This window comes from Pseudophryne corroboree, chromosome 2 (assembly GCF_028390025.1).
Source record: "Pseudophryne corroboree isolate aPseCor3 chromosome 2, aPseCor3.hap2, whole genome shotgun sequence".
NCBI classification, from domain to species: Eukaryota; Metazoa; Chordata; class Amphibia; order Anura; family Myobatrachidae; genus Pseudophryne; species Pseudophryne corroboree.
Window position 1 is genome coordinate 1,004,420,305 of NC_086445.1, and position 26,440 is coordinate 1,004,446,744.

The window sequence follows — 26,440 nt, forward strand, 5'->3', positions numbered from 1 at the left end:
ATGTTTCTAATTTAAATCACCTTTCAATGGTACTTAAGATTAAGACGTAGATGCACAATAGTGCAGCCGACCAGAGCGATGGAGCGATAATCGGAGTGCCTCCTCACTCTGGACCTAATTCAGACCTGATCGCAGCAGCACATTTGTTAGCAGTTGGGTAAAACCATGTTGCACTGAAGGGGGGGGGGAGGGGCAGATATAACATTTGCAGACAGAGTTAGATTTGGGTGGGTTATATTGTTTCTGTGCAGGGTATATACTGGCTGCTTTATTTTTACACTGCAATTTAAATTTCAGTTTGAACACACAACACCCAAATCTAACTCTATCTGCCCATGTTACATCCGCCCCACCTGCAGTGCACATGGTTTTGTCCATTAGCTAACAAATTTGCTGCTGCTATCAGACCTGAATTGGGCCCTCTGTACGAATGTATGGAGGCAATCTCTGTACCCAACTTAAAATGAACTGAATGACTGGTAGGGAGGATTGGACAGTTTTGATAACCAAATGATCTAGTTTTTCAACAAGCTGTGAACAATTATCGTTTGGTCAGCTGGTGCACACGACTATCACGCAGTGTGTGGCATACAGTACCTGGCAACTATTAATCCTAGAGGGGAGGTGCAGCATGTCACTGAGGGAGCGGGGCCCAATTCTATGCATCACTCATCTCAATATCAGACTAATGCTTCAAGTCATGAGTTTCTGAAGAGAGGGCGGGGCAATAATGATGCAGTTTCCATGGAATCACATCATATTGGCCCCAACCCATAGGTGTTTCTCTAATGGGGGCAGTGTGTGCGGTGCACACAGGCCCCTGGGTCCAGTGGAGCCCACACCCTTCACCTATATTTAATTACTTACCACTCCGGATTCCCGGTTGTGGACATTTTTTCAGAGACCCACGCATGCGTAATAGAGATTAGACTCTGGGAAAAACACGGGCGCCATGTTTCTGGAGACCTGGGGATGCACAGATTCTACAGTGCCACAGCGAGGAGAGGGCTCACAGAGAGTAAGTCTGCACATGGGTCCTCTACTCTCTTCAGTCTTTACCCCAACCCCTCCCCACAGACACACAATAACTGACTTTACACTCCCTATCTTGCACACTTCACTACAAAGTGGGCGTGATGCAGAATTACTACCCACTCACTCTTTCCGGGTTACTGGGAACTATCCGAAAATTTGCAAGTCTCCCAGATGTCCTGGGGAAGTATGGTGTATGCACCGATAGGTGAATCACTAAACTAATAAGAGAGGAAACCCCATATTTTGTTAGGATGGGGCTAATTCTTACTCACAATACCACTGTCTTTGTTCTGTATGATGTATGTGACAGCATTATATTTCTGTTTCCTAGTTTTTTTTCAAGAATAAACATTTTCTCAATGCTGTTTATTAAACTGGACCCGCCTTAAGCTAAACCACACCCACTATTTAGCATAGCCACACCCATCATTTCCCATCTTCCACACTACGGTGATGGGCTGATGATGCAGCCATACATATTTCATTCATATCTGCAATTGTAGCTGAAACATTGTAACAGGACTTTAATGGGGCGTATTCCTAACCAGGCAGAGGTCTGAGAGAACCCATTGATGGAATTGCTGACTATGCAATGTTGGCCAGGAGTGGAAATACACCTGGTTTTAGTCACTATTTTCACAGCTACTATAAGATAGGGGCTGGCCCCTCTGTCCAGCACTTGCGACCGCTTCAAAGCCGCATAGACACCTTTTTTAACAATATTTCTAAAGTAGGAGGGATGGTCACACCTCCCAGCATTGGCCACACCCCCTCCAAGTACATGGGCCCAGCACAGCTGTCGGCGCCCCTGCACACACATTTCGACACTCTATTCATAGATGAATTTATGATACAGATTCATCACAAGAACATCCAAATTCAAGTGACTCTGATTTTACAAGTGGTGGACGTAATTCTGCTGTTCCTTTATGGGTTCGTACCCGTAGCCAATTGTTGGGCGACAAAGGAGGTTTACCAGGAGGGGTGCCAGAGGCTCCGGAAGAAAGGCATGGTGATGTCCTTTGTACCAGCTTGAAACCAAAGTATTAAGTCGTGAACTTTAATTTGCTCCTTCAGTGATGTTTTACCTGGGAAGTTGAAAAGTACTGCCTTCAGGGCTGTCTTTACGTATAAGCTCAATGGGCAGTTGCCCAAGGGCCCCAGGACTATAAGGCTGATAGCTGAGGATCCCCTTTTTTCAAGGGAACCAGATTTTTGAAAATCGGCCCTGGGGAACTGGAGATATCCAACTTTAAATCAGTGGTCCCCATCCGAGCCTGTTAATTGCTCTTCCCAGAGAGATATCTCGGGTTCTGTCTGATTTAAAAAAAATTGAGTGTATACTTCAAAAGCTGGGATTCTCTCCATTTGATGAATATTGATAGCTTGACTCTATTACGCCCAGAACAAGAGATACCAGCCTTCCAGCAACTGGTCCCTGTTCCAGCTCCACACGCCTGGTATGCAGTTTTATATTTTCATTGGTAGATTGCTCTAGCTCCTGAAAGGTGGGACTCTCTAGTTTTTTAAAGCTAAGAAATCTATTTCCTAGAACTGGAGATATCTATAGTCAAGCAAGCTGCCCTCCCAAAATGATGAATATTAAACCGGCTCCAATATCCACCCCTCCCTTGCGTATTATACACCCCTTACCACCCTGGAAGTCATGTACCGAGGCCCCTTCATTCAGCCCAATGGCCTCTTCTACAGTTTAATGTTCTCCTTACCGCCCCATCTCCCACCATCTGTGTTGGAGGAAGTTATCTGACTGGTGGTCAGGAGACCGGTGGTCAGACTACGACCCCTTCATCCCAACTGCTCTGAATCCCGACTGTCGGCATGCCGACTGGAAGGGACTATTCCCACTCGTGGGTGTCCACGACACCCATAGAGTGAGAAAGGGGCTTTGTTGCGCTCGCCCCTCTTCCCCCACCAGCATTCTGCGGCCCGGATCCCGGTGTCGTGATGCTGACTGCCGAAGACCGGCCGCCGGTAAGCCATACCCAACCCATCTGTACAGTTAAGGAGTAATTAATAGCTCCAGATCCTACACGCTGAGCGGAAGATAGAACACCCCCTACCGCCCTCGGGACATCAAAGCTGCCACTGATAGCATCCCTGACACCTAACACTGGAGGATGGGTAGGGGACCCAGTGCATTGCTTTGCCTAGAGTCCAACACTGCTGTTAAGATGGCCCTGACCGCCTTAACAGGTAGTTGAAACTTCACAAACATTTTAATGGTTCTAAGGCTCAACTGCCCACCCATGGACATACATCTGAGTTTCCACCCCAACTACGTAGGTTGCTAACTAAATCTTCATTTGACCCTGTGTCTTATAATATGTCCATTAAAATGTTTACTCGTATGCTTAATAATAATGTACATAAAGATGTTGTTTCTGTCCCCTTGCAACATAAGAGATTTAAGAATTTGTCACCTGATGAATATAAGCACACTGGCATCATATACTAATATTATTATTCGCCCCGCCGAAAAGGGCAGAGCAATAGTGGATGCCTATAAATATGAAATTGTCAAACAATTATCTGACACTAAAGTGTATAAATTATTGGAACGTGATCCCACTGCAGTTTTCTGCAGGGAATTATCTGATTGTTTGTTTAGAGCAGTGGAGGAAGAAGTGATCTCAAGTGAGTTATATAAATCTTTGATCCCTTATCACCCTATTACTCCCCTGCTCTACACATTTGCAAAAATCCACAAGGATGCCGTGTCCCCTCCCTGGCACCAAAAGGGGATAGAGGTTCCTTATTTCAGCGTGTGGCTATTTATTTAGATGCACTTTTCCAATCATGCATAGTGGGTCACCGTAAATATTTATTGGACACCACTGCATTTCTGAATCAGTTAGTTCAGGTTGGGCCTGTCCCTGCTAGCCATTTTTTTAAGCAGCATCGACATATCCAGCCTATATATGGTTATTAACACTGGAGGGCTGCTTACTATCAGAAAGGTTATCACAGATAACCCCTTATACACTGAACCAAATGTTAATTTAGTAATTGAACTGCTCAAGATGATCTTATCTGCAGCTATCCAGCTGTGCGATGGGGTCCAATGTGGCCCCATCTTATGCTAATTTATAGATGTACTTAGCAGTGCAGGAAATCTTCTTTCAGGAAGTCTATGTACTGTATCTGGCATGATTTTACTTTATGCCTGATACATAGATGACTTATTCCCGATTTGGACTGGATCTTGTGAGCAGTTTGTTTCAGTGATTGAATGTCATAATATAACTGACAGTTCAATCAAGTTGACATAAACTATTGATGCTTGCTCTGTTAATTTTCTTGATGTATGGGTAGAATTGAGAGATGGTATTCTTGGCACGGATCTTTATGGCAAGCTTACCGATAGGAATACCTTTTACATTCCGGTAGTTTACATCTGAAATCATTTAAATACGGGCTCCAGTATTTGCAGTTTATCTGTGCCAGAAGAATTTGCAGTGATGAGGGAAAAGCAATTGAGCATATTGACAATATAATATGGAAATTTCTGGTCAGAGGTTATACCCTGGACAATCCTTTGAGGGCCAAAAGGTGGGCTTTAGCAGCTCCCAGTATTGAGTTGTTGTAATAGAAACCAAAGAAAACCGAATGTAAAAATATACCTTGGGTTAATCACAAAGTTAGTGGGACTATTTGACATATTACGAATAATTTGTGGCCTGTTGTAAATTCTGATAGGGACCTTAATCTACAGGGTACTAGAATTATGTCCAGCTACACCAGTGGGCGTTATATATGTATTAACTAACATGTCGATACCTCATCACTGAAAATTCCTTCTTTCACTCCGATAGTGGGAAAAGATTTGCCATTAGACACCGGGTAACATGCACAACCAGATGTAGAGCTTACATAATGACTTGCCCATGCGACCTGAGTTATATCGGTAAAACAGATAGGACACTGTAGGAGTGCATGGCGGCACACCAGACAGCCATTAGAGCAACTATTGATACTGGCCGGTCCGTTCGCTCTGCTTTTTTTACAGGCAGGACATGGACATCTTTAAGATACAAAATAATTGACCATATCCCACCCAGCTTAAGAGATGGTGATAGATCCTTGAAACTGCTGAAATGTGAATCAAGGTGGCTTTATGTTGGGGACGTTATCACCTATAGGGTTAAATGAGTATGACGGTCTCATTGTTTCCTATGATCAGCTCCACAACTAGTTTGTGCTGTATTAGCTATTGATATATTGTACTTTTTAGGGGTATATTATGTGTAACATTTAAGGTTCTAGAAATTGTTGCGTTTCTTACTATTATCCCTCTGTATATTATTCCCACAGTGAGTACTTGCTCTTTGATTTCCATGGATATGGACTGAATGATGTGACATCATGCAGGACGCCACAGTCTGATCTCCGGGATCCATGCATTCACGTGGTGTGGTGAAGGGTTTAAATGGAGAGTTTGTTTTTATGGTTTTATACCCTGATGATGCTGTAATAAAGGAGCAAAATGTTTCTCTTGCTATTTGTATACTGAGTGCCGCCACTTACCTGCATCTATATGTGTATATATCTCAAACGATGCTGGGCACTCAGTGGACCTGGCATAAATAAAACACAGCAGACATCATGGAACTTGCTATATTATCTACAATTGTGAGCACCGTGGCAGCTGCATCGAGATATTGAGTGCCGGACAGTCGCTGTATGTATGTATATATATATATATATATATATTCCTCCAACTCCGGCACTCCGCTGACATAAAGCACATACTGCACCCGGTGCCTTCCACATGTAAGCTTGCATGGCTCCACGTAATATATCCCTCCAAAGGCGGCACTCAAAGGTTCAAAAAAATGACACAAGTCGGCTTGCCTTAAAAACAGCCGACTTGTGTCATTTTTTTGAACCTTTGAGTGCCGCCTTTGGAGGGATATATATATATATATATATATACAGTATATATATGTATACATATATATATATATATATATATATATATACAGAGTGTATATATATATATATATATATACATGTGTACCAAAGAAGCCGTCAGCGCCACAGATGCAGTATCTCTAATAATAACACTAGTATCAGGACCAAAGAATGAAATAAAAAAGGACTAAAAAATAAATACAAAAAATGAAAATAAAAAAGAGAAGTAAAAAAGGAAAGAACTGCTTATTGGGCACTCCCTATGATTTGTTAGGGCGTCAGCCTATTGACCTCAGGTATGATAAGGCACTGGTATGAATGCCTTAAGATAAAATGTGTAGACAGGGAATGAGGTACTGAAGGCGACCACTGGTGCCAAATAGTATTATAAAAGTTAGGCAGTTTTTTTTTTTTTTTTTAAAAAGGAACAACATTTATTTATGAAGCACTAAAACAAACCCAGGTCTTAAAAAGGTGGGAATTAATATAGGAAAAGTACACACATAAAAAACGCATATAATGCTCATAAAAAACTTCAATAGAAAAGGAACATAAAAAATAGGACATAAAATCTATAGGAATAGAAGCAGTCAAATTTCAAAGAAAAGAGGAGTAAAAATCTTAACTTAGTGTTTGAGGTTAGATCAAGGTAGCACCCAACGCGTTTCATCCTGTGTGGACTTCATCAAGGGGTGATTTGAGACTAGAGACAGCACTACTATATATACTCATCCTGTACAGGAAATGGTGCTTACATCACTTCCTGTGGTTAATTACTTAGATTATTCAAAAAACGGCCATAAAGCATTCTAGGACATCAACAAAAACTTATACATATCTGGGCATCATATATTAAAAGATAATGTTTAAGAAATATAATAAAAGCATGTGTAAAGGCTTGAAGCGTATCGTGTAGCCGCGACTTCCGGTCCGGGCATTGTATGACCTCACATCCGCCCCACATCCGGTATCTGTTTCTGCAGAGTGCGCATGCGCGCGCTCTTCGTAGCAGGACGCGTCTTTTCTAGTAGTGGTAGTCTTGGTTACGGTGGAATTCTGCAGAGTGCGCCTGCGCGTGCTCCGTACAGCGGGACACGTCCGTTCTCGTAATAGGGATCTTTATTGCGGCGGACCCTTTTCTTTCATTTATGAGGCAGGAAACAAGATCCTCCGTCTGTTAGTTCCTGCTAATACAGTTCCTATGTGTTCTAAATTCACCGCGGCCATGTTATTGGAGTCAGGATTAAATGCCTGAGACTATTCCCCGAGTAAAGTTTATTCTTTGATTTTAGTCCTCGGCTCTCGGATTATCGCAGCTCCATATTCAAGCATGGATACATAAAAAATATAATAGAAGGTAGAATCAGCAGATATGACACAATAGTTAAAAAAGGGGGGCAAATATATAGAATGGATATAAGATGGATAAATAAATATAGGGGCACCACATGTTTACTAATTGAATTCCTTAATATATAACACTTAGCTGGATGCCCAACACTTATAGTATGTGGACATGCTAGGATCTTAAAAGAGAAAAGGAGCCACAAAACAGAGGCTTCATTGAATAGTGCACCGGACGATTTTTTTGGGGTGAGAGAGCCCCAATATAAACGTGTGGAAACAGAAAAAACCATATAGGCAATTGAAACCAGGCGGAATCTGACATACCAATATGTATACATAACATGTAGAGCATCATTCCAAATTCGTTCCAACACCTGTAACTTTACAACACCCGATGTTCTAAGGAGGTCTCCCATCCTTATACTGGCCGGGCCCAGCCTTGCTTAGCTTCCAAGATCAGACGGTGTCGGGCGTGCCCAGGGTGGTATGATTGTAATAGTGATGTGGAAACCTTAGACATGAGCTCACAAAATTGCCGTATATACAAAGGGGGGTACATTCAGTATCCCACTCTGGATCAATTAATATAGAACCAGAGTTATAGATCATGTTTATAGATACCAGATCGTGCTAAATAAAGACGTAACAATCCTTCCCGGTAAAGAAGGGGAACGGAATTTGAAGATAAGAGGTTGGAATACAGGGTGAAGGACTTAACCCTTTTTAGGGCACGTCAATGAAACCCCTGATCTCCCCTGGAGGTCTCCCCGCCAGGTACTGGTCAGGTCCAAAGGCACTGCTTAGCTTCCAAAGTCGGCCGGGGTTGGGCATGTCCAGTGTGGTGTTACTGTGACATTGCTCAGGAGACAGGGGTAGAAAATGAAAGTAGAAAGGTAAGGGAGACTAGTATGTAAAAAAACTGCTTACATTACAAGAAGGGTGCAATTTCATATCCGTCATTGAATCCATTTGGGTGCAGGGTGTTCAGTTCGTAGATCCAGAACATCTCCCTCCTGGAAAGGAGGTTCGAGAGATCACCGCCTCTTTCTCCCAGGGATACCATTTCAATGCCTTTATAAGTTAGTGACTCCGGGTCAGAGTCATGGCATTGATGGAAATGTCTTGATACAGCGTGTGTTAAGACTTTGCTCCTTACATTTCTGATGTGTTCTTGGATGCGAAGTACTTTCAATGGCCTCTTGGTTTTCCCAACATATTTCATTTTGCACGGGCACTCCAGGAGATAGATCACTGATGTAGTGTTGCAGTTTATAAATTGTTTGATCCGGTATTCTTTGTTCGTGTTATTGTTGAAAAAGGATTTTCTATTCTGGTTGAGGTACCTGCAAATGTTGCATCTGCCACACTTGAAACTGGCCACACATTTTGGCATGATACTTCTTGCTTCTGGATTTCTTAGCATGCTTGGTGCCACGAGATCTTTCAGACTCCGAGATTTTCTAAAGACTAGTTGAGGATCTTTGGTAAGGTAGTCCTTCAAAATGGGGTCCATTAGTAATAAGTGCCAATGTTTCTTAAGTGTTTGTTTAATGAGATTCTCATGTCTGCTATATGTAATGATGAATTTCACTGTGTCAGGCTTCTTTTCTTTGGATTTGTACTTAAGGAGTTCGCTTCTGTCCATGCTTTGTGTTCTTGCAGTGGCTTCTTCCAGCAGGCGAGTGGGATACCCTTTCTCCTTGAATCTGCCCTTATATACTTCGAGTTGTTCATCCCTGTCTTCACTGGCTCTGCAGTTACGTGCTATTCTATTAAATTGTGAGAAGGGGATATTGTCCTTCCACTGTTGCCGATGGTTGCTTTTGTAATGTACATAACTATTCATGTCCACCTTCTTAATAAAATTGCTCGTGGTAACCTCTTTTTCTGTATGTGTGAGGACTAGATCTAAGAACTCGATCCTTTCTGTGTCATCTGTGGCAGTGAACTTGAGGTTCATATTGTTATCTGAGATGTATGTCAAAAAACCTTGGAAGCTTAGTTGATCTCCTTCCCACACAATTAAAATGTCATCTATATAGCGTTTATAAAAAATGATATTGTGCTGATATGGGTTATTCGTGATAAGATGGTCTTTACTCAGAAATGCATTACAGGCCTCAATCCCTTTGTCATGCTCTATACAAGTGATCATGGATAGGGAAGCCTATACCATGGAGGCGAACAGATTACTAGGAGACAGATCCTCATACATTCCCTTGGATAAGGACCCCAAGGAACCTTTTGTGGAGGAACTGAGGATAATGCTCCTAAAGGGTTTCAGACGTGAAATAATCACGAAAGAGGAGTATCAGTATCTGTTAAATTCCAAACCCACTACCCCCATTTTTTACTTCCTCCCCAAGATACATAAATCCCTAGTCAACCCACCAGGTAGACCTATCGTGGCAGGGATTGATTCCCTGACCTCACATCTCTCAGAATATGTGGATATTTTCTTGAGAAAATATGTGATGGAACTACCGGCCTACCTGAAGGACACCACATCGGTCCTGAACCTAATGGAGACATTCCAGTGGAAGGATACGTATAGGTGGGTCACGATTGACGTGCAATCTCTATACACTTGTATAGAGCATGACAAAGGGATTGAGGCCTGTAATGCGTTTCTGAGTAAAGACCATCTTACCACAGAGGATCACAGACTTTTTATATGCGAAATAATGCATTTTATACTGAAACACAATTATTTTAAGTTTTTAGACGGATTTTATCTACAGATATGTGGCACGGCGATGGGTACTATATTTGCACCCAGTTTCGCCAATCTTTTTATGGGACAGTGGGAGGACAAGTATGTTTTTACGAATAACCCATATCAGCACAATATCATTTTTTATAAACGCTATATAGATGACATTTTAATTGTGTGGGAAGGAGATCAACTAAGCTTCCAAGGTTTTTTGACATACATCTCAGATAACAATATGAACCTCAAGTTCACTGCCACAGATGACACAGAAAGGATCGAGTTCTTAGATCTAGTCCTCACACATACAGAAAAAGAGGTTACCACGAGCAATTTTATTAAGAAGGTGGACATGAATAGTTATGTACATTACAAAAGCAACCATCGGCAACAGTGGAAGGACAATATCCCCTTCTCACAATTTAATAGAATAGCACGTAACTGCAAAGCCAGTGAAGACAGGGATGAACAACTCGAAGTATATAAGGGCAGATTCAAGGAGAAAGGGTATCCCACTCGCCTGCTGGAAGAAGCCACTGCAAGAACACAAAGCATGGACAGAAGCGAACTCCTTAAGTACAAATCCAAAGAAAAGAAGCCTGACACAGTGAAATTCATCACTACATATAGCAGACATGAGAATCTCATTAAACAAACACTTAAGAAACATTGGCACTTATTACTAATGGACCCCATTTTGAAGGACTACCTTACCAAAGATCCTCAACTAGTCTTTAGAAAATCTAGGAGTCTGAAAGATCTCGTGGCACCAAGCATGCTAAGAAATCCAGAAGCAAGAAGTATCATGCCAAAATGTGTGGCCAGTTTCAAGTGTGGCAGATGCAACATTTGCAGGTACCTCAACCAGAATAGAAAATCCTTTTTCAACAATAACACGAACAAAGAATACCGGATCAAACAATTTATAAACTGCAACACTACATCAGTGATCTATCTCCTGGAGTGCCCGTGCAAAATGAAATATGTTGGGAAAACCAAGAGGCCATTGAAACTTCGCATCCAAGAACACATCAGAAATGTAAGGAACAAAGTCTTAACACACGCTGTATCAAGACATTCCCATCAATGCCATGACTCTGACCCGGAGTCACTAACTTATAAAGGCATTGAAATGGTATCCCTGGGAGAAAGAGGCGGTGATCTCTCGAACCTCCTTTCCAGGAGGGAGATGTTCTGGATCTACGAACTGAACACCCTGCACCCAAATGGATTCAATGACGGATATGAAATTGCACCCTTCTTGTAATGTAAGCAGTTTTTTTACATACTAGTCTCCCTTACCTTTCTACTTTCATTTTCTACCCCTGTCTCCTGAGCAATGTCACAGTAACACCACACTGGACATGCCCAACCCCGGCCGACTTTGGAAGCTAAGCAGTGCCTTTGGACCTGACCAGTACCTGGCGGGGAGACCTCCAGGGGAGATCAGGGGTTTCATTGACGTGCCCTAAAAAGGGTTAAGTCCTTCACCCTGTATTCCAACCTCTTATCTTCAAATTCCGTTCCCCTTCTTTACCGGGAAGGATTGTTACGTCTTTATTTAGCACGATCTGGTATCTATAAACATGATCTATAACTCTGGTTCTATATTAATTGATCCAGAGTGGGATACTGAATGTACCCCCCTTTGTATATACGGCAATTTTGTGAGCTCATGTCTAAGGTTTCCACATCACTATTACAATCATACCACCCTGGGCACGCCCGACACCGTCTGATCTTGGAAGCTAAGCAAGGCTGGGCCCGGCCAGTATAAGGATGGGAGACCTCCTTAGAACATCGGGTGTTGTAAAGTTACAGGTGTTGGAACGAATTTGGAATGATGCTCTACATGTTATGTATACATATTGGTATGTCAGATTCCGCCTGGTTTCAATTGCCTATATGGTTTTTTCTGTTTCCACACGTTTATATTGGGGCTCTCTCACCCCCAAAAAATCGTCCGGTGCACTATTCAATGAAGCCTCTGTTTTGTGGCTCCTTTTCTCTTTTAAGATCCTAGCATGTCCACATACTATAAGTGTTGGGCATCCAGCTAAGTGTTATATATTAAGGAATTCAATTAGTAAACATGTGGTGCCCCTATATTTATTTATCCATCTTATATCCATTCTATATATTTGCCCCCCCTTTTTAACTATTGTGTCATATCTGCTGATTCTACCTTCTATTATATTTTTTATGTATCCATGCTTGAATATGGAGCTGCGATAATCCGAGAGCCGAGGACTAAAATCAAAGAATAAACTTTACTCGGGGAATAGTCTCAGGCATTTAATCCTGACTCCAATAACATGGCCGCGGTGAATTTAGAACACATAGGAACTGTATTAGCAGGAACTAACAGACGGAGGATCTTGTTTCCTGCCTCATAAATGAAAGAAAAGGGTCCGCCGCAATAAAGATCCCTATTACGAGAACGGACGTGTCCCGCTGTGCGGAGCACGCGCAGGCGCACTCTGCAGAATTCCACCGTAACCAAGACTACCACTACTAGAAAAGACGCGTCCCGCTACGAAGAGCGCGCGCATGCGCACTCTGCAGAAACAGATACCGGATGTGGGGCGGATGTGAGGTCATACAATGCCCGGACCGGAAGTCGCGGCTACACGATACGCTTCAAGCCTTTACACATGCTTTTATTATATTTCTTAAACATTATCTTTTAATATATGATGCCCAGATATGTATAAGTTTTTGTTGATGTCCTAGAATGCTTTATGGCCGTTTTTTGAATAATCTAAGTAATTAACCACAGGAAGTGATGTAAGCACCATTTCCTGTACAGGATGAGTATATATAGTAGTGCTGTCTCTAGTCTCAAATCACCCCTTGATGAAGTCCACACAGGACGAAACGCGTTGGGTGCTACCTTGATCTAACCTCAAACACTAAGTTAAGATTTTTACTCCTCTTTTCTTTGAAATTTGACTGCTTCTATTCCTATAGATTTTATGTCCTATTTTTTATGTTCCTTTTCTATTGAAGTTTTTTATGAGCATTATATGCGTTTTTTATGTGTGTACTTTTCCTATATTAATTCCCACCTTTTTAAGACCTGGGTTTGTTTTAGTGCTTCATAAATAAATGTTGTTCCTTTTTAAAAAAAAAAAAAACTGCCTAACTTTTATAATACTATTTGGCACCAGTGGTCGCCTTCAGTACCTCATTCCCTGTCTACACATATATATATATACATATACATAAACTCACTCTTGTAAAAAAAAAAAGTACAAGAACCAGCACTCTGGTAGGCGCCGGGGTCCGCTCGTCGGTGCGGCCCGGCGCCTAGCAACCAGGGACGCCGTACGCGGACAGCCGCCGGCTCCCTGGCAACGCTGGACGCCGGGCACGCTGAGCCGCACGGACCCTAGCAACGGGGACGCCACTGGCGGACCGTGTTCCCCGTTGCTAGGTTTTAAGAGTTAATGTATTCTCCTGCTCTCTGGCCATGCAGCAAGGCAGCTGCACGGCATTTATTCTAATCAGCCTTTTGGCAGCTGATTGGAGGACTCCTTGTTAAATACACTCCCAGGGCTTCTCACAGACGCCGGTAATAGCTTCCTGCATGCTGTTTCTGTTTGCTGAGAGTCTGTTCCAGTCTTGCTGTATCCGGTCATTCCAGTATTCGGAAGTCCTGAACTCGGAAGTTTGTCATCTTATTCCTGGAGTCCTGACTAATCACCATATAACATCCAGTGGTGTTCGTGAGTCGCGGCCTTGCCGTGTGTTGCGGCTTGTCCGCTTTATTATTTATTATTTGTGTTTTGGAGCATTCTGCGGAGGGTTCCGCTTCCACAGGTCCACTCTGGTATCCGGCGGTGCTGGGTAGGAGTATTGGACAAGTGGATTTTGGTTGTCCTTTTCCCTGGCGGGTTTCCGCACATACTTCTGTTTTTGTTAGTTAGCTTGTTGCCCCTGGCCTGTTGTCAGTCAGAGGTCCTCTTGTTATCATCCTGCCTCGGATTTCCCTTTGTCTCTCACTAAGACCGGGGGGCACCGGAGTTGGGCAGACATAATCCGCCCTTCAAACGTGGCTGCCAGGGGCTCAAGAAACCATAGTCTCGCAGGGGATTTCCGATAGCACGGGTGAGACAATAGAGTTAGGGCGCCAGGGGCAACTAGTCTTCCCTGCTCCCGTTACCTGCATTCCATTCCAGCGCTCTGGTCCTTGTCATAAAATCTCCTCCGGTCAGGAGTGCTGGAATCATAACATTATTACCGGCCATACCAAAACTTAAAATTAAAACGGAGTTTAATTTTTATTCAGTTTTTTGTAAGAAATTGTCGGCCTCATGAATCCAACAGGGTTAGGACCAAATCCTGGTCAGCTCTTAGTCAGTCAGATTCAAGAACTTACTCAGATGGTTCAGGATCTTTCCCTTCGGGTGAAGTCGCAGGAAGATCTTTTACGAACTTCCCAGAGGGTAGTTCCTGAACCAAAAATGCATTTGCCTGACCGTTTTTCTGGGGATAGAAAAGAGTTTTTTAATTTTAAAGAATCCTGTAAACTTTATTTTCGTTTAAGACCGATCTCCTCGGGTACTGAATCTCAGCGGGTCGGGATTATTATTTCTTTGCTCCAGGGGGATCCCCAGACTTGGGCATTTGGTTTAAAAGCAGATGATCCGGTGTTGCTGTCAGTAGACGCTTTTTTTGGGTCTTTAGGACTGTTATATGACGACCCTGATAGAGAGGCATCCGCTGAAGGTCAGTTGCGCGCTCTCAGACAGGGTAGGAATCCCGCAGAGGTTTATTGTACGGAGTTTCGCCGGTGGTCGAACGACTGTGGCTGGAATGACCCAGCCCTGCGCAGTCAGTTTCGCCTCGGCTTATCAGAATCAATTAAAGACAGTCTCCTCCAGTATCCCGCTCCTGAGACTCTCGATAAACTCATGGAGCTTTCTATTAAGATTGATCGTCGTCTCAGAGAGCGGAAGGCTGAAAAAGGAGCATCGGTCAGGTCATCTCCGTGTGTATATTCCATCCCTGAGGACATAGAGGAGCCCATGCAGATGGGTCTCTCCCGGTTGTCTCCTGAAGAGAGAGCCAGAAGGCAAAACTCTGGTCTTTGTTTGTACTGTGGGGGTAAGGGACATTTTGCTCGTAATTGTCCGAATAAGTCGGGAAACGCCTTGACCAGGTGAATTGTGAGGGGGTTCACCTAGGTCTGCAGCTTATCTCCTCGCATAACTCCCTTTTAGTCCCAGCTAAGGTTTCCTTTGGCAGCCTCAGTTCCTCGGTGTCGGCTTTTGTCGACAGTGGAGCCGCAGGAAACTTTATGGATTTAACTTGGGCCAAGGCCTTAGGCATTCCTCAGTTATCTTTGGGTAGGAGTGTCACCATGCATGGTCTAGATGGGAGTCCACTGTCCAATGGGGTTATTTCCCTCTGTACACCCCCTGTACTACTTACGGTAGGAGCTCTTCATTCTGAAAAGATCGAGTTCTTCCTTACCCATTGCCCAGCAGTTCCAGTGGTTCTGGGTCACCCTTGGCTGGCCTTTCACAATCCCACCATTGATTGGCGGTCAGGGGAGATTTCTCAATGGGGTGCCTTCTGTGATAAGGAATGTATTTCGTTTCCAGTCAGAATAGCTGCTGCAATTCCTGAACTCATTCCCGTGGAGTACCAGGAATTTGCTGATGTGTTCTCCAAGGGCAATGCAGACCTTCTGCCTCCCCATCGGCCTTATGATTGCGCCATTGAGCTAATTCCTGGTGCCGCATTGCCAAAGGGAAGGTTATATGCTTTATCCGGGCCAGAAACTGCGGCCATGAATGACTATGTTAAAGAGAGCCTAGGGAAAGGATTTATTAGGTCATCTAAATCTCCTTTAAGTGCAGGCTTCTTCTTTGTGGAGAAAAAGGATGGCTCACTCAGACCTTGCATTGACTATAGAGCCTTAAATAAAATCTCAGTTAAAAATACTTATCCTCTGCCGCTGATTTCTGTCCTCTTTGATCAGCTGCGTTCGGCTGTGATTTTCTCCAAAATCGATCTAAGAGGAGCGTATAACCTCATCCGAATCAGGTCCGGAGATGAGTGGAAGACAGCCTTCAGTACTCAGTCGGGTCACTACGAGTACCTAGTGATGCCGTTCGGCTTGTCTAACGCTCCAGCAGTTTTCCAGGACCTCATTAACGATGTGCTCCGTGACTTCCTAGGGAAATTCGTGGTCGTTTACTTAGACGACATCCTGATTTATTCTGACTCTATTGAACAACATGTTACCCAGGTGCGTCAGGTTCTTCAAAAGTTACGTGAGAATCATCTATATGCCAAACTGGAGAAATGCGAGTTTCATGTCACGGAGGTATCTTTTTTAGGATACATTATTTCCCCTCGGGGATTTTTCATGGAACCAAAGAAGCTTCAGGCCATCCTTAGTTGGGCGCAACCCACCAATTTAAAAGCAATTCAGCGCTTTTTAGGGTTTGCGAATTATTACAGGAGGTTCATTCATTCCTTCTCCGACCTGGTTGCTCCCATTGTGGCCCTGACAAAGAAAGGAGCGGATCCTACCAACTGGTCGCGTGAAGCGGAGTTGTCCTTTCGGGCCTTGAAACAAGCTTTTGTCTCGGCTCCAGTCCTTAGACATCCCAATCCAGGATTGCCCTTCGTGGTGGAGGTTGATGCCTCGGAGGTTGGAGTAGGGGCTATACTATCTCAAAAGGATCCAGAGTCTCAGGAACTACATCCTTGTGCCTTTATGTCTAGGAAATTCTCCTCCGCTGAATCCAACTATGACGTTGGTAACCGGGAACTACTGGCAATAAAATGGGCTTTCGAGGAGTGGAGGCATTGGCTGGAGGGAGCAACACATACCATTTCAGTATTGACTGACCATAAGAATCTGCAATACATCGAATCAGCTAAGCGGCTGAATGCCCGGCAGGCTCGTTGGGCTTTGTTCTTTACTCGTTTCAAGTTTATTATAACTTTCAGGCCAGGTTCCAAGAATACCAAGGCAGATGCTCTGTCACGCAGTTTTCTTCCGGTTCATGATAACAGTCCTGTTACTCCCATACTTCCATCTTCAGTCATTTGGGCAGGCCTCACACAAGATTTATTTACCCAGTTAAAACAGCTTCAACACCAAGCTCCTGGAAATTCTCCTGCTGGTCGTCTTTACGTCCCTGAGTTCCTGAGAGCTAATGTTTTGACTGAGTTCCATGATAACAAAGTTTCCGGGCATCCAGGGATCTCTAAGACATTGGAGTTAGTCTCCCGCTCAGTATGGTGGCCTGGTCTTTCTAAAGACGTTAAGGAGTTTGTTTCTTCATGTCAGGTTTGTGCACAGCATAAGGTTCCCCGTTCCTTGCCTATCGGGCAACTTATGCCCTTGAATGTCCCTCTCAGGCCATGGTCTCATATTTCCATGGATTTTGTGGTGGACCTTCCCCTTTCAGCTGGATGCAGAGTCATTTGGGTGGTAGTAGACCGTTTTAGCAAGATGGCTCATTTCATTGCCCTTCCCCGACTGCCATCTGCCCAAGGATTGGCAGTGTTGTTTCTCCGCCATATTTTCAGACTTCATGGGTTGCCCACTGATATTGTTTCTGATCGGGGTCCACAATTCGTTGCACAATTCTGGAAGTGTTTTTGTGCTTCATTAAAGATGAGATTGTCATTAACATCTGGTTACCACCCACAGTCCAACGGGCAAACCGAGCGAGTTAACCAATCATTGAAACAGTATTTGCGTTTGTACTCAGCCAAACTCCAGAATGATTGGTCCGAGTTTCTTCCATTAGCGGAGTTTGCTTACAATAATTCTTGTCATTCCTCCACCAACGTGTCTCCATTCTTTTCAGTTTTTGGTTTTCACCCCAGAGCTAATTCTTTTTTTCAACATTCCTCAGTTTCCTCGCTAACCTTAACCTCCCATCTCAGAGCCATTTGGAAAAAAGTGCACCTTGCTCTCAGAAAAGCGGCCTTTCGTGAGAAATTTTTTTCTGACCGGCTCCGACGTCCTTGCAATTTTAAGGTGGGAGATAGGGTATGGTTGTCGACTCGTAACATTAGACTTCGACAATCTTCAGCTAGGTTGGGACCCAAATTTATTGGACCATTTCATATCATTAAAAAAGTTAACCCAGTTGCTTTCTGGTTACGTTTACCAAAATCTCTTCGGATTGGTAATACGTTTCATTGCTCCCTGTTGAAGCCATACATTTCTTCCAATAAATTTCCTTGGAAGATCTCTCAGGGAAGATCTCCAGTGGATGTACAGGGACAACAGGAGTTCCTGGTGGAGAAGGTTCTCGATTCCAAGTTGTCCAGGGGCCGGCTTTATTTTCTGGTTCACTGGAAAGGTTATGGTCCAGAGGAAAGGTCCTGGGTCCTGGATAAGGATCTTCATGCCCCAAGGCTCAAGAGGGCATTTTTTCGGGAGTTTCCTTGGAAGCCTGGCTTTAGGGGTTCCTTGACCCCTCCTCAAGGGGGGGGTACTGTTAGGCGCCGGGGTCCGCTCGTCGGTGCGGCCCGGCGCCTAGCAACCAGGGACGCCGTACGCGGACAGCCGCCGGCTCCCTGGCAACGCTGGACGCCGGGCGCGCTGAGCCGCACGGACCCTAGCAACGGGGACGCCACTGGCGGACCGTGTTCCCCGTTGCTAGGTTTTAAGAGTTAATGTATTCTCCTGCTCTCTGGCCATGCAGCAAGGCAGCTGCACGGCATTTATTCTAATCAGCCTTTTGGCAGCTGATTGGAGGACTCCTTGTTAAATACACTCCCAGGGCTTCTCACAGACGCCGGTAATAGCTTCCTGCATGCTGTTTCTGTTTGCTGAGAGTCTGTTCCAGTCTTGCTGTATCCGGTCATTCCAGTATTCGGAAGTCCTGAACTCGGAAGTTTGTCATCTTATTCCTGGAGTCCTGACTAATCACCATATAACATCCAGTGGTGTTCGTGAGTCGCGGCCTTGCCGTGTGTTGCGGCTTGTCCGCTTTATTATTTATTATTTGTGTTTTGGAGCATTCTGCGGAGGGTTCCGCTTCCACAGGTCCACTCTGGTATCCGGCGGTGCTGGGTAGGAGTATTGGACAAGTGGATTTTGGTTGTCCTTTTCCCTGGCGGGTTTCCGCACATACTTCTGTTTTTGTTAGTTAGCTTGTTGCCCCTGGCCTGTTGTCAGTCAGAGGTCCTCTTGTTATCATCCTGCCTCGGATTTCCCTTTGTCTCTCACTAAGACCGGGGGGCACCGGAGTTGGGCAGACATAATCCGCCCTTCAAACGTGGCTGCCAGGGGCTCAAGAAACCATAGTCTCGCAGGGGATTTCCGATAGCACGGGTGAGACAATAGAGTTAGGGCGCCAGGGGCAACTAGTCTTCCCTGCTCCCGTTACCTGCATTCCATTCCAGCGCTCTGGTCCTTGTCATAAAATCTCCTCCGGTCAGGAGTGCTGGAATCATAACACACTCACGTTTAGAGGGCATTGTTTATTAGGTAAACATCAGTGTAATTTCCATACAGACTCCATTTGTCAGTGGCATCCCCTTCTGAATGTGAGTGCAGGTTTTTTTTTTTACAAAAGTGAATGTTTTTGTATTCTATTTTTGGACACTGCACCACTCCTAAAGAATTTTTTCATTGGTGCTGTCTTGTTTGTTTGAGATATATATATATATACACATGTATCTACAAGCTACAAGAATCAGGGCTAGGAAGCACAATATGCACTTGGGTCAAAAACTGGTTAGATAATAGGGAGCAGCGCGTTGTTGTTAATGGATCTTTTTCAACTTGGACTGAAGTGCTAAGTGGTGTGCCGCAAGGCTCAGTATTAGGACCGCTATTGTTCAATATTTTCATTAACGACCTAACAGAAGGTCTAGAGAGCATGGTGTCAATTTTTGCAGATGATACCAAATTGTGTAAGGCTATAAATACAGAGGAGGATGCCGAGTCTCTTCAGAACGACTTAGTTAAATTAGAAGCATGGGCAGCCAAATGGAGAATGCGCTTCAACACAGACAAGTGTAAGGTAATGCACTGTGGTAACAAGAACAAAAATTACACCTACCTACTAAATGGGGTAAAATTAGGGGATTCTGTACTGGAAAAGGACTTAGGTGTCCACATAGATAGCAAGCTAAGCAGTAGTACCCAAAGTAGGACTGCAGCAAAGAAGGCTAATAAGATATTAGCATGCATAAAACGGGGTATTGATGCTAGGGACGAGAGTATTATACTCCCGTTATATAAATCACTAGTGAGGCCACACCTTGAATACTGTGTACAATTCTGGGCACCGTACTACAAAAAGGATATCCTGGAGCTTGAAAAGGTACAGAGGAGGGCGACCAAACTAATTAAAGGCTTGGAGACGATGGAATACAAGGAAAGGCTTGAAAGACTAGGCATGTTTACATTGGAAAAGCGGAGACTAAGAGGGGATATGATCAACATCTACAAATATATAAGGGGACAATACACAGAGCTTGCGCGGGACCTGTTTTTGGTTAGATCAACACAGAGGACTCGTGGACACTCGCTCAGGTTAGAGGAGATTCCGCACAATACGGCGTAAAGGCTTTTTCACGGTAAGGACAATACGTGTTTGGAATTCCCTGCCCGAGGGAGTTGTAATGGCGGAATCTGTCAACACCTTTAAGAATGGGTTAGATAAATTCCTAATGGATAAGGATATCCAGGGGTATGGTGCATAGTCATGCATTATAGTTACTATAAATAGGGATAAAATGTAACGGCTGACAGCAGCATCAGTCAGAAATTTTAGTCAAATCATCATGCATAGGAGACCACAAATAGGTTGAACTCGATGGACAATTGTCTTTTTTCAACCTCAGATACTATGTTACTATGTTACTATGTTACTATATATCTATCCATGAACCAAAACGCCATCATCTATTTGTTTATGTATTAAGGTATGCAAACTTGCCATGGTGCGTGCTGGGCTTTCTGGTTTTTATCTATTTAAATAATAGATGGTCTATTTAACCATTCATGGTGAGTGCGATGGATTTCTGTATGTGTGTGTGTGTGTGTATATATATACTGTAAATATATATATATATATATATATAACACTAGTAAAAGTCCGGCACTCACATATCCACAGGGTAACTTGATCCGGTGCCAGCATAAGCCTTGCAGCTACGTAGTTTCCAAATGATGCGGCACTCGTGATACAGGCAACAATTTGCTGATTTTGTATTGTTGCCTGTATCACGAGTGCCGCATCATTTGGAAACTATACATATATATATATATATATATATATATAGGAGGTGGGGAAACAGTCAGCTCCTTGATGGATGGGATCCTGGCACTCAAAATACTGATGCCGGAATCCCGTCCACTGCAGGAATACTGACGTCTAAAGCCCGACAGGACTTAGGATCCTGGCATCTAAATACCAATACCCGGAATCCCAATCCTTCTTTCAGTGGGACACATCCCGCTGCGGGGTGGTGTGGTAGGTTTAGCCATTAGAAGGGTTAGTGTTAAGGTTCAGGGATGGGAATGTTAGGGTTAGGTACTGGGCAGGGAGGGTTAGGGTTAGGCTCCAAGCGGGGAGGGTTAGGTTTAGGCAGCGGGTAAGGGAGGGTTAGGGTTAGACACAAAGTGGGGAGGATTAGGGTCAGAGCCGGCCTTAGGCATAGGCAAACAAGGCAATTGCCTAGGGCATTTGGTATGCTTAGGGGCACCAGCAGCTTCTGCTGATTAAAATGATATGCGGCATGCCTATATTCTGTGTGTGACTGCGGCTGTATCTGCATACGAAATGCTATGTTACAGTGTATTCCTGAAAATCACTGTACTATAGCATTTCATATGCAGATACAGCCGCAGTTGCACACAGAATATAGGCATGCTGCATATAATTTTAATCAGCAGAAGCTGCTTGTGCATCCTAGCCACATAGTAATGCAAATAATATGATGCATTTTCATAAACAAAATGCGCCCGACGTTAGCAGAGCTGCCAGCTGACTCATCCAAGGAATCTCCTGCAGAACCAGTGGCGGTGCTAGGGGGCACCGGCCAAAATCTTGCCTAGGGCATCATATTGGTTAGGGTCGGCTCTGATTAGGGTTATGCACCACCGGGGAGGGTTAGGTACCCACAAGGGAGGGTTAGTGTAGGGAACAGGTGAGATTAGGGGGCTTACTGGGGGATTGATGGACAGGATGCCGCTGTCTTTATTCTGACCACCGGCATCCCGTCCATCGGGAAATCATACTGAACCCTGTAGGTTTATAGATAGATAGACATTAGATAGATATATAAAACAATCATCTCTGATACTAGTATCCCCATAATGATAAGTAAAAAAAATCTCTTTACCAGACTATCATCTAAAACTCCTTTTCTATGACCACATAGTTGTACTATGAACCCACGCCCGCGCTACTTACCCACCTCAACCGGTCCCTACTCCAAGAACTATAATTACGCTTTTTCCCATTAACCCTTTACCTGCTTACTCCCTGCTCTCTCCGGTTCCCGTTGCACATACTTTGGCTTGTTGCACTGTCCTCTGTAAGCGTGACTTCCCCCCAGCGTAGACAGAGCTTAGGTGGAGGCGCTGCCTCAGTGCCGGTCGCTGACAGCTTGTCACACGGTTTCTTAGCAGTATCATTAAAACCTTATATATTCATGCAAAAGTATCATATTAAATATGAAAACCTCCGGCACCCTAGATGGAAAATTGTTCTACGGTAGCGCTCAGTCAGATCAGATTGAGGACCGCTCTCTCGCTAACCATTAGCGTCTATGCCCATTAGCCAGTTGTGACAACCTTATAATTTGGTCTGGAAATCAATAGAATAACCGTGTTCCTCTCTCTCCCTATATCTGAAAAAAAAAAAAAAAAGATATATCTATCAGGCAGTGCCTGATGACGTGTTTGTAAAGCTCACACAAACCATTAATCTTCGCAGTTTAATTAGAGATGAGCGGGTTCGGTTTCTCTGAATCCGAACCCGCACGAACTTCATGTTTTTTTTCACGGGTCCGAGCGACTCGGATCTTCCCGCCTTGCTCGGTTAACCCGAGCGCGCCCGAACGTCATCATGACGCTGTCGGATTCTCGCGAGGCTCGGATTCTATCGCGAGACTCGGATTCTATATAAGGAGCCGCGCGTCGCCGCCATTTTCACACGTGCATTGAGATTGATAGGGAGAGGACGTGGCTGGCGTCCTCTCCGTTTAGAATTAGAATAGATTAGAGAGACACTTGATTTACTAATTTTGGGGAGCATTAGGAGTACTCAGTAGTGTACAGTGCAGAGTTTTGCTGATAGTGACCAGTGACCACCACTTTTATTTATAATCCGTTCTCTGCCTGAAAAAAGCGATACACAGCACACAGTGACTCAGTCACATACCATATCTGTGTGCACTGCTCAGGCCAGTGTGCTGCATCATCTATTATCTATATATAATATTATATATATCTGTCTGACTGCTCAGCTCACACAGCTTATAATTGTGGGGGAGACTGGGGAGCACTACTGCAGTGCCAGTTATAGGTTATAGCAGGAGCCAGGAGTACATAATATTATATTAAAATTAAACAGTGCACACTTTTGCTGCAGGAGTGCCACTGCCAGTGTGACTAGTGACCAGTGACCTGACCACCAGTATATAATATTAGTAGTATACTATCTCTTTATCAACCAGTCTATATTAGCAGCAGACACAGTACAGTGCGGTAGTTCACGGCTGTGGCTACCTCTGTGTCGGCACTCGGCAGCCCGTCCATAATTGTATATACCAGTGACCTAACCGTGGTTTTTTTTTCTTTCTTTATACATACATACTAGTTACGAGTATACTATCTCTTTATCAACCAGTCTATATATTAGCAGCAGACACAGTACAGTGTGGTAGTTCACGGCTGTGGCTACCTCTGTGTCGGCACTCGGCAGCCCGTCCATAATTGTATATACCACCTAACCGTGGTTTTTTTTTCTTTCTTTATACATACATACTAGTTACGAGTATACTATCTCTTTATCAACCAGTCTATATATTAGCAGCAGACACAGTACAGTGCGGTAGTTCACGGCTGTGGCTACCTCTGTGTCGGCACTCGGCAGCCCGTCCATAATTGTATATACCACCTAACCGTGGTTTTTTTTTCTTTCTTTATACATACATACTAGTTACGAGTATACTATCTCTTTATCAACCAGTCTATATATTAGCAGCAGACACAGTACAGTGCGGTAGTTCACGGCTGTGGCTACCTCTGTGTCGGCACTCGGCAGCCCGTCCATAATTGTATATACCACCTAACCGTGGTTTTTTTTTCTTTCTTTATACATACATACTAGTTACGAGTATACTATCTCTTTATCAACCAGTCTATATATTAGCAGCAGACACAGTACAGTGCGGTAGTTCACGGCTGTGGCTACCTCTGTGTCGGCACTCGGCAGCCCGTCCATAATTGTATATACCACCTAACCGTGGTTTTTTTTTCTTTCTTATATACATACATACTAGTTACGGGTATACTATCTCTTTATCAACCAGTCTATATATAAGCAGCAGACACAGTACAGTGCGGTAGTTCACGGCTGTGGCTACCTCTGTGTCGGCACTCGGCAGCCCGTCCATAATTGTATATACCACCTAACCGTGGTTTTTCTTTCTTTCTTTATACATACATACTAGTTACGAGTATACTATCTCTTTATCAACCAGTCTATATATTAGCAGCAGACACAGTACAGTGCGGTAGTTCACGGCTGTGGCTACCTCTGTGTCGGCACTCGGCAGCCCGTCCATAATTGTATATACCACCTAACCGTGGTTTTTTTTTCTTTCTTTATACATACATACTAGTTACGAGTATACTATCTCTTTATCAACCAGTCTATATATTAGCAGCAGACACAGTACAGTGCGGTAGTTCACGGCTGTGGCTACCTCTGTGTCGGCACTCGGCAGCCCGTCCATAATTGTATATACCACCTAACCGTGGTTTTTTTTTCTTTCTTTATACATACATACTAGTTACGAGTATACTATCTCTTTATCAACCAGTCTATATATTAGCAGCAGACACAGTACAGTAGTTCACGGCTGTGGCTACCTCTGTGTCGGCACTCGGCAGCCCGTCCATAATTGTATATACCACCTAACCGTGGTTTTTTTTTCTTTCTTTATACATACATACTAGTTACGAGTATACTATCTCTTTATCAACCAGTCTATATATTAGCAGCAGACACAGTACAGTGCGGTAGTTCACGGCTGTGGCTACCTCTGTGTCGGCACTCGGCAGCCCGTCCATAATTGTATATACCACCTAACCGTGGTTTTTTTTCTTTCTTTATACATACATACTAGTTACGAGTATACTATCTCTTTATCAACCAGTCTATATATTAGCAGCAGACACAGTACAGTGCGGTAGTTCACGGCTGTGGCTACCTCTGTGTCGGCACTCGGCAGCCCGTCCATAATTGTATATACCACCTAACCGTGGTTTTTTTTTCTTTCTTTATACATACATACTAGTTACGAGTATACTATCTCTTTATCAACCAGTCTATATATTAGCAGCAGACACAGTACAGTGCGGTAGTTCACGGCTGTGGCTACCTCTGTGTCGGCACTCGGCAGCCCGTCCATAATTGTATATACCACCTAACCGTGGTTTTTTTTCTTTCTTTATACATACATACTAGTTACGAGTATACTATCTCTTTATCAACCAGTCTATATATTAGCAGCAGACACAGTACAGTGCGGTAGTTCACGGCTGTGGCTACCTCTGTGTCGGCACTCGGCAGCCCGTCCATAATTGTATATACCACCTAACCGTGTTTTTTTTTTCTTTCTTTATACATACATACTAGTTACGAGTATACTATCTCTTTATCAACCAGTCTATATATTAGCAGCAGACACAGTACAGTGCGGTAGTTCACGGCTGTGGCTACCTCTGTGTCGGCACTCGGCAGCCCGTCCATAATTGTATATACCACCTAACCGTGGTTTTTTTTTCTTTCTTTATACATACATACTAGTTACGAGTATACTATCTCTTTATCAACCAGTCTATATATTAGCAGCAGACACAGTACAGTGCGGTAGTTCACGGCTGTGGCTACCTCTGTGTCGGCACTCGGCAGCCCGTCCATAATTGTATACTAGTATCCAATCCATCCATCTCCATTGTTTACCTGAGGTGCCTTTTAGTTGTGCAAATTAAAATATGGAGAACAAAAATGTTGAGGTTCCAAAATTAGGGAAAGATCAAGATCCACTTCCACCTCGTGCTGAAGCTGCTGCCACTAGTCATGGCCGAGACGATGAAATGCCAGCAACGTCGTCTGCCAAGGCCGATGCCCAATGGCATAGTACAGAGCATGTCAAAACCAAAACACCAAATATCAGTAAAAAAAG

The 26,440-nt window shown here is 43.9% G+C and overlaps 1 protein-coding gene and 2 pseudogenes across 1 annotated transcript in view; 1 reads left to right on the top strand and 2 right to left on the bottom strand.

Moving 5' to 3' along the window:
- KCNJ6 (potassium inwardly rectifying channel subfamily J member 6) overlaps window positions 1–26,440 on the bottom strand; it is a 371,462-nt gene that overhangs the window by 8,107 nt on the left and 336,915 nt on the right. The gene's annotated exons all lie outside the window — the stretch shown is intronic.
- On the bottom strand, window positions 7,694–7,812 carry LOC135052316 (5S ribosomal RNA; annotated as a pseudogene).
- LOC135052317 (5S ribosomal RNA) lies at window positions 11,722–11,840 on the top strand (annotated as a pseudogene).